This window comes from Scylla paramamosain, unplaced genomic scaffold (assembly GCF_035594125.1).
Source record: "Scylla paramamosain isolate STU-SP2022 unplaced genomic scaffold, ASM3559412v1 Contig36, whole genome shotgun sequence".
NCBI lineage: Eukaryota > Metazoa > Arthropoda > Malacostraca > Decapoda > Portunidae > Scylla > Scylla paramamosain.
Genome location: NW_026973701.1, coordinates 527,585 through 541,017, shown reverse-complemented (window position 1 = coordinate 541,017; position 13,433 = coordinate 527,585). Strand labels below are relative to the sequence as shown.

At 40.0% G+C, this 13,433-nt stretch overlaps 1 pseudogene; it reads right to left on the bottom strand.

Annotated features, from left to right (window-relative positions):
* The window catches only part of LOC135097919 (Y+L amino acid transporter 2-like), an 87,523-nt pseudogene that overhangs the window by 46,746 nt on the left and 27,344 nt on the right, over positions 1-13,433 (bottom strand).

Sequence of the window (13,433 nt, the reverse complement as noted above, 5' to 3'; positions counted from 1 at the left end):
TCGATAATTCATCTACAGCATCTACAAGTGCTAAATGAATAATAAAACAAAATGCCATGTATAAATTTGTGAGGCGCGGGTTGCGTCTGGGTGTAATCTATTAAAAAAAATACACCATTTTCTAATATTTTAATCTCTGTCTAAAAATATTTCTTATCTAACACACAATTTCCTCCCTAGAACATCTTTTCCAACTGTGCATCCTTACATATACACTCTGGACACGTCATGTACCCCTCCATGTGTGTGTGTGTGTGTGTGTGTGTGAACTCTTCCCTCAGATCACTGGTGTGAACTCAACACTGGATAGTTCTTTGTTCTTTCTTCATCTGTAATATCTGGCTGTTGTTGTCCGCTACTGAAATTCTTTATAATGATGTTTTCTGTGCTGTCTCGCATCTTGCCCACCGGAAGGCTTATGGTCCTGATGATTTCCTTCTACCGTTTCCATTACATGCCTCTTCTATGCTTTCACTCCGCTTCACTGAACTTCTCCAACTCTTCCATCAACGTTCACCTTTCCTTGCTGCTGGAAATTTGCCTGCGTTCCCCAAGAGGATGGCCGATCCAGTCCCTCAGACCATCGAGCTGCAGCTATGATGTCATATATTCTGCATCCATCTTCGTTAACAAGCTTCTTAATCAATCAGTCACTCAGAATGCTTTTTGTCTTTCTGATCGCCAGTATGAAACCCTTGACGGACGCTGCACTGGTATATATTTCAGTGGGCTTTTTTTATTTATTGAATTTTTGTTGCCCTTGGTCAGTGTCCCTCCTACATATATATAGAAAAAAAAAATTTATATATATATATATATATATATATATATATATATATATATATATATATATATATATATATATATATATATATATATATATATATATATATATATATATACAGAGAAAGGGAGAGAGATGCGGGGAGAATTATTCATAGGATCACCTATTAACTATGCTTAATCATGCATCCACGAGCACCGTCCAGCAAAAAGTTAATTGAATCCCACTCCATCAATCTTCCACTCAGCCCAATTTTTTCTCTTTCTCTCTCTCTCTCTCTCTCTCTCTCTCTCTCTCTCTCTGTGTGTGTGTGTGTGTGTGTGTGTGTGTGTGTGTGTGTGTGTGTGTGTGTGTGTGTGTGTGTGTGTGTGTGTGTGTGTGTGTGTGTGTGTGTGTGTGTGTGTGTGTGTGTGTGTGTGTGTGTGTGTTCTTATACATCCTCTTTTCTCATGGCAAATTTGTATAGTAAAAGTTTTACGTTATGGTGGAAAAAGTAAAGTTCATAAAATATCTCCGCCGTAACTCACACCGTAATCGATAAATTGTATAAAGTATATCTATCTATCTATCTATCTATCTATCTATCTATCTATATATATATATATATATATATATATATATATATATATATATATATATATATATATATATATATATATATATATGCATGAAATGTCATTTTGAAAATACTGATGCAAGCACTACCGTGTGACGATCCACGTGTCAACACAGCCATTATTAATGAATGTGCAATTAGGGCAATCGCTCTATAGCTGCATGTGTAAATAGCGATGAAATATGACGTGAAGTAAATGAACTATAAAGGCATGAAAATTCGCTTATAAACAATAAAAAAAAATGTAAGTGAAGGAAACATTGTGAAGGAGAGAAGCAGAGAAAAAAAAAAAAATAAATAAAAACATGAGAGTGAAACTAACGGGCGTGGAAATGAGGGTGGGACAGAACACGGAAAACACACACACACACACACACACACACACACACACAGAAAGTGTAGATGACGGACACGTGTCAAAAAGAAACAAAGAAAGAAGAAAATATGAAATAAAAAAAGGAAAAAACTTGGGATAAGTAATCAGGAAGGAGGGAAAAACAACATTAGGGAGAGAATAATCTTTGCATTCTCTCACTTTCCCATTTCATTTTCCTCTTCTTCCTGCTCCTCCTTTCAGATTTAATACAGCGCCATTTCTCTTTCGCTGGGACATCTTTCCTGCATAAATTTATCATAACTTCCTTCTATACAGACGCATTATAAATAAGTGTGTATGTGTGTGTGTGTGTTCTTAAGGCTATCTAACATCCCCTAGTATTATCATCATCTATCAATCTATCTGTTTATTTATCTGCCTTTTTGTCTATTTGTCTTTCTATCTACCTATCTATCAGTCTGTCTATTCAGTATTCATCTCTGTATCTATCTATCTATCTATCTATTTATTTACCTGTTGCCAGAAATGTACAGAAATGGGGCCCTCGACTCGAATCCAATGTTTCAACACGGAGGGGAGCTGGCGGCAGGATGTAAAATAGATGGGTTTGTAAAGCTGGTGTGATGTTTATCTGGCTTGGCGTTGATGAATCTCTATGAAAGAAAAATAATGCAACGAGGAGGCTACATTATACTGTCAGCGTTATTTTCTGTTCATCTATTTTAAAACTACTGTGTGTTGTTTTCCTATTTTTAAGTTAGCAAGTTCTCTTAGTAAGTACGTGGACTCTTACGTCATCACTCCTAACTTAACGCTTAAAAAAAAAAAAAAAAACACTGACTTGAATGCCACATGATGAACAGCTACAGGTCTGTGTGTAAGAACTGTTGTTGAGAAATTATATTAAGGTGGAACTTAGGAGGATGTGAGTGTCATAAAAAAAATAAATAAATAAAAATAAAACACGTGCTTTACTTCTACAAACCTTCAGGGATCCATACTCGGTGATAAATTATGAATGACAAGGAAAGAGTATAATACTGTTTTATTCTCCTCGCTCGAATCCCCTTCCCTTCCTTTCCTTCATTCCTTCTCCCGTCACTGAAGGCAAGATGCGCGAACTTTCCCCCAGCAACTTGAGGACGGAGGTGGAAACTTCAAGTGTCCCCCAAGGCGAGGCAGGCAAAGAGTGATTTATTTACCGACAAGTTACGATCAAGTTTATGTGGTTCGTCTCAGTTCGAAACCAATCAGGAGGAAATAAGGAAGGTGGATAAGTTTACGATTTAATTTATGAGGAGGAGGAGGAGCAGGAGCAGGAGCAGGAGGGGGAGTAGTAAAAGTAGCAGTAGATGGATGAGGAGGTGGAAAATAAACACAAAGGAACACAAAGGAAAGAAGAAAGGAAAGAACATACAACAACGGACCTGTTGCCCCAATGACGTTTTTGATAATAAACAACACCGTCTTATCTAAACTGAATGAAGCAGAACAGTAAAAGCCACAGATTCCCCCAACTCAGTATTCCCTCCAGCAGGGGCTGCTGGTCACGTATACTTAAAAATACATTTTCTTTTATAAAGGAACGAATACAGCCCACAATCTAAAAGAAGAACTTAATTTCATCACAAATAATAATTTTAAAAGGACAAAATATAACTGCTATAATACTACATGTTAATTGTGGATTAGAGATTAATTATGCACGCAGTAGCTCTACAGAGCCGTCACACTGTCAACAACGCTGCAGGCGACAAGGTCATAACATATTTAGCTGTTACGTATTCGTCAACACCTTCAGCACCGCGGCAGTGGGCAGCACTGTGAAGATTGAGGGAAATTGAGGGATAAAAGTACGTACTTCACTTAATATTGAACCGGAAAAAGTACGCACTTCAGTGAGACATGAAGTTAGAGACCAACATTTTGTGAGAAAATGGTTGACCACCATCTTGTTTCTAAAGCGAGGTGTCCTAATACTGGGAGTGGCGAGAGCTTCCTCCTCAAACCTTAACAGAAGGATTCGCCGCCTTCATTCCCATTAGGTCATTAGCATAACCTCTTGTAACTCAGCCAAACCTCACCCATCCTTACCTAATCCATCGCCTCGACCCTCCCTTGGCTGCCTATGCTTACGTAACCTCCATGTAAAGTACATCGTTGGCTTACCTTTACCGAGGTTTCCTGGCGTGGCGCGGGAGGAAGTTAGGGAGCCGCCGGTCCTTAATTGTGGGAATCTTGCCCTGCACACATCTAAGTAGCCGGCAAAGTACGTATATGTAAGCTGAGGCTCACGTCACTAGAGCACTGCGACACTAACACCATGTCTGACGAGTTGGTGTGAACACTAACGCTATTCCTTCTTTGATCTTTTCCCGTAAATCACGTCGCGCCGCCATAACCGTCCGCCGTGACCACTAACTGGTACATTCAGCAGAGGACAATAGGTGTTAGAAGGCGTCTGTCACGTGTGAGCGTCTCAGCTTCAAACAACAAAAGGCGTATCACAAACAATTAAATAAGATTCTAACACATATATACATCACCTGATTCCCTTATAAACAGAGGATACCCTGCATCACTGTCCTTATAGCCCGCGTTCGACCTTCGCTCCGAAACCCACAATGAACCAGTTTCAAGAAGCCTGAACCATGAAGCTCTGATCAAATTAGGGAGCTTTAAAGGAAGATTAGACGGGTTTATGGATGGGGATGATAGGTGGAAATAGGTAGGTATATTTCATACAGGGACTGCCACGTGTAAGCCTGGTCGCTTCTTGCAGCTTCCCTTATTTATGTTCTTAAGGTAGCGAGAGACTTCAGCTTCCATGACTCCGCTCTGCCGACAGTACCGTCATCTGATAGCCTGACTCAATGCTGACGTCGAGAACGGGTAGAATCAGTGGGTAACTCAGTTATTCATTATATTCCCAACCTATCTCCAAACACCTTTTTTATTTATTTATTATTTTTTTTCAATCTTTAGTATCTTCTATAGAGAAACAAATGATTGGGGATATACTATTCAAATTCTTTTCATATCAGTATTACAACAGCAGGCATTTTAAAATTTTAACAATTATGATTACTATTAGCTCCCATAGGTAAGACATGTTATGAACTATGATCATCGTGAAGGAGAGAGAGAGAGAGAGAGAGAGAGAGAGAGAGAGAGAGAGAGAGAGAGAGAGAGAGAGAGAGAGAGAGAGAGAGAGAGAGAGAGAGAGAGAGAGTATATATTTTGTGGTTTACTACCAATATGTATGCTTGAGTCTACCATTCCAAAAACGCACCTTATAATTATTTTCTTTCGTTTCCCTGGAAAAGAAAACTTATCCTGATGCAGGATAAACTATTGTAGTATTCAGAACTGTCTCGGTGTACAAGAAAATATACAATAGCACCAACACACTCGTAGCCTTGGTGTTCAGCTCGATAACTTCACCTACAGACTTACAATAAACAATCTAACAAATAGATGCACCGTTCATCACTGCAGTCATCACGAGGATTGTACAGAGACGTTCATAATGGTGCGAGGTGGTGGTTAAATTTCTACACACACACACACACACACACACACACACACACACACACGATACCGTGGATATCAGACAGTTTGTAAATATTAAAGCCACCTCCACCTCCCATTACCTGACCAGCTTCCTTGAATTCATCCACAGCCACCTGGACAAGCGAAACACCTCTCTAGCTGTTGCTTTTGTGGACTTCAAAAAGGCTTTTGATCTTGTTGATCACACTGTTGTCATCAGCAAGGCAGTGAGTCTGGGTCTCCCTCCTAACCTGATAGCGTGGCTAGCCGACTTCCTCACAGGGAGGCGTCAGGCCGTTCGCTATCAGGGCTCTGTCTCTACTTTCCAACAGCTGACTTGTGGGGTCCCCCAGGGGACCAAGATGGGTCCTCTATGCTTCCTCCTCCTCATTAACGACGCCCTCACTGACACCCCCCATCGCTGGAAGTATGTGGACGACTGCACCGTGGGCGTCCCAGTTTCCACCAAGAACCCGGACTACTCGCCACTGCAAGCGATCCTGGAGCGGCTGCAGACGTGGACGGAGGAGAGCAGGATGACCATCAACCACAACAAAACTGTGGTGATGCATTTCTGTACCTCCTCTGTACCTCCTCTGTACCTCCCCAGCTCTCAGTGGGCCCTCACCCCCTCCAGGTGGTCCGATGTGCCAAGCTCCTCGGAGTCACGGTGGACGACCAGCTGACCTGGAAGCAGCATGTCGCCAGCACCGTGAGATCAGCTACCTACAGGCTGTACATGCTGCGCAGACTCAGGTCGCTGGGGACGCCGACAGATGAGTTAAGGGGGGTGTATCTTACTTTCATCCTCCCCAAACTCATGTACGCCTCCCCAGCGTGGTCCTCCTCCCTCACACAAACTCAACAGCTACAGTTGGAGAGTGTGAAGAAAAGGGCGTGCAGGGTCATCCTTGGCCCTGCATACACCACCTATGAAGAAGCCCTGAACACCCTGAAGCTGTCCAGACTATCCACCAGGTACAGTGAGGCTCTGGAGAAGTTGGAAGGGGACTTCTGAATCATCCACGTCTCAGAAACATGCTGCCGCCTGACGCGCCTCGCCCTACCCGTGCCACCAGACACCACAATAAAATAACGCCCCTAAAGGCGCCACGTACGGACCGGTACAGACTCAGTGCGATTCCCACCATGGTGCGAGCCATCAATCAATAGTCTCTTCTAGATTTGACTTACCTTTAGGATTAATGTCAAGTATTTCCCCACCCCCAATGTACATTTTCAGTTTGTTGACTGCCTAAAGAATAAAGCGTTTATTATTATTATTTATTATTACACACACACACAAAGGGAAGGAACAAGAGACAAGGATGATGGAGGAAGAGGGGCGATGATAATGAAGGAAGGAAGGAAGGGAGAAATTGAGTTAGGATGTAGATCACAAACGCGGTGAGTCACAGATTGCCTTCCCCTCCTCACCTGTTTTATCATAATTGCATCAAGAGCTCACCTGCGCCACTGATGAGACGAAACAGAGAGGGGAAGACGAAAGCAACCTCGTGTACCTGTGATGAAAATAAACGAAATTTTAGATGCAAACTATACACTTCTCGAGAAAATAAAAATAAGACTTAACTTTCTATACGTCTGAGTGGCTGGTTCTCTCTCTCTCTTTCTCTCTCTCATAATTTCCTCCTGACTCATATTCATTACCACATACCTTACCCATCTCCACTTATTTCAAAAGCCATTTTTTTTCTCCAATTCATTGTTTTTTTTGTTTTTTTTCCAGCAGGGAACGGCTGTGAGAGATGACTAGGGCCTGGAATGGACAAAGAAAAATTAGAGTGAAGGGGAACTTAATAAAATGGAAATCATATTATTGTCTTTCTGGCTGTCCCTGAGCAAAAGAAATCCCACAGAAAATTACACTGGAATAAATAAAAAAAAAATACAAAAAAAGATGAAGCTAAGGTAGAAAAGACAAGACAAACATAAAAGTAATGACAGGAGATTACAAGAAAAAAAAATCAGTTAATAGAAAAGGCATGACACATTCAAAACTAAACTAAAAAAAAAAGAAAAAAAAGGAGACATAAATGGAAAAGAAAAAAAAAGTGAAAAAAGGAGGAAATATTGAAAAGTAAATTAGAAAAAAAAAATTGAGTAAAAGATAAGAGGACATGGTTTAATTAACATGAATGCAAGGACGAGTCAATAACTGAACATTGCGTCAAATATACGATGACACTTTACTGTACGTGGCGCAGAGAGAGAGAGAGAGAGAGAGAGAGAGAGAGAGAGAGAGAGAGAGAGAGAGAGAGAGAGAGAGAGAGAGAGAGAGAGAGAGAGAGAGAGAGAGAACCAGCCCCTCAGGTAGACAGACAGACAGGCAGACAGAAACAAATAGACGAAAACAGAGACAAAAATAGGGGCAATAAACATTAATTAACAAATGATCAGAGAATTTATACAGTCAAAAATGAGATGAAGAGAAGAACTTATAGAAATGGAAGAGGAGAAAAAAGGCGAGGAAGGAGTAAAAAAAAAAAAGAAATAGAAGAAGACGAAAATGCATAAATTCAGAGGGAGGGAGAGCAGGAGTGCGTAAAGACGAGAGGGAAGTAAAGAGCATGTTGAGAGTGGAGGCTTAGGAGAATCGAGGAAGTAATGAGCTTGATGTGAATGAAAGGAGGAGAAGTGAAGTGAGGATATAAGAGAAAGGAAGAGTGAAGAGAGGAACAAATGAAAAAACAAAAAAAAAATAGATAGATGGAGAGAGAGAGAGAGAGAGAGAGAGAGAGAGAGAGAGAGAGAGAGAGAGAGAGAGAGAGAGAGAGAGAGAGAGAGAGAGAGAGAGAGAGAGAGAGAGAGAGAGAGAGAAAGTTTGGAATGGTTGTGAGGAAAGAACAAATTAAGATAAAGCAGAGAAAAGTAAGTAGAAATTGTGGAAAGGAAGGAGGATAAAAAGGAAAAGGGAAGGAAAGAAAAGGAAAGGAAGGGATGGAAAGTTAGAATGATAGGCACTTAAACTTCGAGGACGCGCCAGGAAACACTTCTATGCTCTCTTACTGTGACACTTATTTGCTGTTTTAATTAATTTGCGTTTCACTTAAATCTTGTGAGTGTCATGCAGTAAATTAAATTTTGTAGCAAAGTCTCCTGTGTTGTGAAGTAAATTGAATGTTGTCTTGTTTTACGCGTATATGAGAACGGCAAAGGACAAGAAGTAACTGTAAAAACACTACTCCTTCCTTACTGTCCTAAAAAATATATATATATATATATATATATATATATATATATATATATATATATATATATATATATATATATATATATATATATATATATATATATATATATATATATATATATATATATATAAGAAGTTAAATAGACCAAAGCTTCAATCGGCTTGCCCAGTTTAGTTTCTGCTGCGTCTTGAAACATTCCGAATCATATCAAAGTAAAAAAAATATGTGTGTTCAGACAATAATGCATAGGAAAGTAGATTTAATGAAATGTACAAAAAACTATTATCATACTTGTGCATCTCTTCCTGTTTCTACGCAAGTTTAGGATAACCAATAATTCCTCGTCTAAACGTCTAAACCTTTTATTATTTGTTTTATTTATTTTATGTTTGTCGCGTTCCTAGATATTGGTAGTGACGCAGCAGACAAAAAACCGCATCATGTCAATAAATAATATTCCATAATTTACACTGTCGTCTTTATCAGTATAGAGTAATTAACTTATTACTGTAAACCAGAATATTTCCAGCCACGATCATAAATAATAAATTATCACGATGCGTCACAACAATTAATAATTTCACAAATCGTGTCGTTAGTTCCCATGAAATGTGTACCATGATGATCAACTAGTAAAAGTTTTGCCATACATGAATTTGATTTAACACGTAATTATGTAAACTACATGTGCAGCCCTGGAGAGAATGGGCCGCGGTCACGAGTCACTGTGCAGCGGCGCGGCCAAGCAGGTGTCTGGGGCAGGATTTGGCTGCACGGGACACCAGGAGAGGTGCCGCTGCGTGCGCGGGCATGCCTGGCTTGCCCCTCCTCTCCCCCCCCAAAAAAAAGTAGGTTCAAAGGAAACCTAATAGAATTCTTCTAAAATCTAAGTCATCTAGCAACCTAAATGTAAATACACAATTTCCCACAGATCACTCTAGCTTCATGAGAAACCCTTTACAAAATTATACCACAGCCTTTTAAAGCTTTCAAAACGAAACAGTTATTCTAACTCTTATTAATTTATTTTCGCTATTATTTGGAACAAACTGCCTTCACAGACAATAATCAGTAACTGAAACCCTTCAAGAAAGAACAGACATGAAAGCGAATCCCTACATTGTCTCTTCTCATCCCAATGAACACACCAGGAATTACTGCTCCTTCACACGCGTTATTAACGTTTCTTTTATTACGGATTGCGAAATCTTACATGCATCCACACCGAGCTTGTGTATATATACATATACATACGAACGGCCAAAAAGGAAAGAGCCAAAAAGGAAAGAGATGTATAGAAACTGTATGAGGAAGGCTTACAATTTAGATCTGAGCCGAGCTCTATCAGAAGCTTTTCAGATCTAAAGCAACAAGATTTTTTTTTCTTTGCCAGAACTCCTAAAAGAGATTAAACAAGATTCATTGCAGAGAGCCGGATGATCATCACTGGCTCGCCATCCATGCCATTCATCGTGAGCGAACAGATCCTTAAGAATCTACAGAGTGGTAGTTCGTGGGATTGGAGAGGTCACCCTTTTTAGGAACATGATGAATGCAGGTTAACCTTCAGCAGGGAGAAATTGTCAGTGCTAACTTCTATTTAGATAGAAACGAAGCAGGAAGAAATGGAGAAGAGCGAGAGTGAGAGGGAAGGGTGAGAAAGAGAAGCCAGCGAGGGGAAGAGAGCGAAGGACTGGAAACATTAGCAAAACTGTCTGTCATGCACCTTCCTTCTCGTCCCTCACACTTATTGAAAAATAGTAATTAAACAGCGAGTGGCATAAACACGACATAGGGTTAGAGAGAGAGAGAGAGAGAGAGAGAGGGGGGATGATTAAGTTAATTCCTGGTCACATAATTTCCTTTCTCACAGACATTATTCCCATTGATTTCTTACAGTAACAGCTGATTATAACCTTGCATCGTCCTACTATGAAATCATCCTTCACTTCCCTCACTGCATCAAAGGAAACTCAAAAGGTTATCAACTTCTCCCCTTCTTCCGGCTCTCGCTTTCTCCTCTCCATACTTGTCTTGCATTTTTTTCATCTCTCTTCCCTCACCACGAGTTCGTTTTGCTTTCTCTTATCACACACGTCTTCTCAGATGCGCTTCCCCTTGGCTCTAATTCCCGCAACTACTTCTAAGTGATCAAAAAGTATGGAAAATTCAGCAGTAAGGAAAGGAGAGCAAGGGAAAGAGAAGCTCAAAATGCAAGTAATACGAGAAAAAGAGAAGAGAGGGAGGGAGGAAAGAAGGAAAAGAAAAAGGAGGAGGAGAAAGAGGAGAAGGTGCAAAGGAAGGTAATATGTAGGTTACTCTTAGTCTCAAGAAACAAATTGGAAGTGAAACTGCGACTTTCTGTGAAACTTGCTCCTGTTATAATGAGAATTAGAAGGCGGTGAGGGGAAGGGCTGCGAGACGAGAAGGGTCCAAGACGAGAAGCTCTGGAGTAGGAGAAGGAGAGCGAGAGAAGGGGAGAGGTGAAAGAAAAGACGAGGATGGAGAAAGGGATGCGAAGGGAGAGGCAAGGAGGGAGGAACAAGTAAGGTTTATGTACTCGTTAGCATGCATATGACTGAAACTTGCGACGCCATGAAAAAAAACTTTTTTTTTTATTTACATACAATACGTGTGTGTGTGTGTGTATGTGTGTGTGTGTGTGTGTGTGTGTGTGTGTGTGTGTGTGTGTGTGTGTGTGTGTGTGTGTGTGTAAGTGACCTTGTCTGTGCTTGCTCGTGCATGTCCCTTTATTGGTGCACGCAGTCACAGTCACACAGCTCCGGAGTTCCGTTCAAAAATACTCGAGCGTTGATTTCTCTGCCTTTCCTTATTTTTGTTGTTAAGTATCCTCCTCTCATGCTTCCTCCTTGTTATTCACTATTGGCAACACACATGGAGTCACAACCACAAATCCTAGCATCATTGCCAATAACATCTTTAACCACTACTGTCGCCATCACCACCACTACCACCACAACTTAATACTACTACCACAATGTATCAATACCCTATATTTACTCTTTTTAATCGTCTGTCACACACAAACACACACACACACGAGAAAATAACACCAGCACCATGATAATTCCTAGTCGCCCTGCATATACACACAAATGCACGAATATTCCTCTAAATGACAGATTCATGATCATGGTAAATGTCTAAAGTGATAGCGAGTAACCACAGCCATTAATATAAAGCGATTGCGGTGGTGCTGTGGGTGATGGATGAAGCGACCGTGGCCATTAATTATCGAGGTCAGCGCTGTGACTGATATTGGGAAGGCATGCACCGCGTGGAGGCGGCGAAGACGAAGAGGACGACACGGACGATAAGACTGCTTAAGGAGAGGACGAGGAAGAGGACAAGGAAGGGAAAGAGAAGGAAACGAAGAGTGGTAAGGGGAGAAAGATTAGTTAGAAAAGTAGTAGTAGTAGTAGTAGTAGTAGAGATGAAAGCTCCCATATCCAATGTTCCAGGGCTATCAGAAAAAAAATGAAGTCCCATGCAGTGTAGAGAAACTGTATGGATTTTTTGTATCAGAAAGAGAAAAGAGATAAGAACTGCTACTGCTGCTTTAATTCACTGCTAGGTAACCAACAATAGCCTCAGAAAATCAGCATTTCAAAGGTGAACGAGAAAGAATCTAATTACAGTTTGCTAAGAGGCGTGTAATATCCCATCTGTGGAGTGGAATCCAAATACTTGTCTATTTTTGAAAGTTGTTTCTGTTGAGCTAATCTAATGTAACTTAACCTTAACTAACCTAAGACATACATGATAATCAAAACTGTTGCTCTGTTGTCGGTTTTCTACTGCTAAAACAACAATAATGAGTGTTCTGTTGCCCTTTCATCAGAACATTGCCACCTCACTTCAGTCTTAACTTAACCTATTCCATCAGACAACGCTCCACATTTGCGAGGCAGACACCTGTTTCTGTATTCCTTTAATCTTCAATGTATGAAGGTCTGTACATTATTTACCTTCCATTGATACATTCAGGGAATACACTTTTCATCCACCCTCTGATATGCAGTAATGATTGATTGATTGATTGATTGATTGACCACAGGGATGTACACACATATAAACACATTAAAAAATAGTCCAAATTACAAATATACAGAGGAAATTTTTGCAACTACGATATTGAAAATATATCATCGAAAATAAAATCTGTTGCATAAAAACAAAACACAATTCATAAAAACCTGACATAGCAACCAAATAAAAACAAGACATTATAAAAACAGAACAGCGGAATGTAAATAATTAGACAAAAAAATTCATTGAAAATATTTAAAACCCATAAAAGACATGCCTAAAAACTAAATTGTAATCCTATACGTTTATATATAAAAAAACAAGAATTTATCCAAACAAACCCCTTTTTCTTTTTTATGCAAACACACATCCAACATTAATATAAAGACAATACTTCATGTACAATTCTACAAACATTTATATAATCAGATCTATCAACAAATAAATTGCTAACTGTCGTTACATTATTTCTTTCTCTAACGTGACTGGAAATAGGACAATTTTCAAGAACATGTATCTCCGTTTGAATCATACCACATGAACACAATCTTTCCTCCAAGGGAAGACGACCCCTTCCTCACCGATTCCAGCGTCCCTTTTCAGCTGCCAGCGAGTGTGAAGCCAGACGTAACCTTGTCCAGGACACTCGTTCCAATTCATTAACTTTAACGTTTTTTATGTAAATGTCATGCACTATTAGTTCACTATTAACAGACTTATAAAAACTTAGCCTGTTTGATACTGAAACTCTCACACGGGTCTTCACCTCATCCATTGCACTGTGCACATCGTCACTGTCGACAGTGATCAAGTCTGTCATATACCTGGACACAACATCATTATACCTTAGTGCCGCCTTAATTGTATATATCAGTGGGT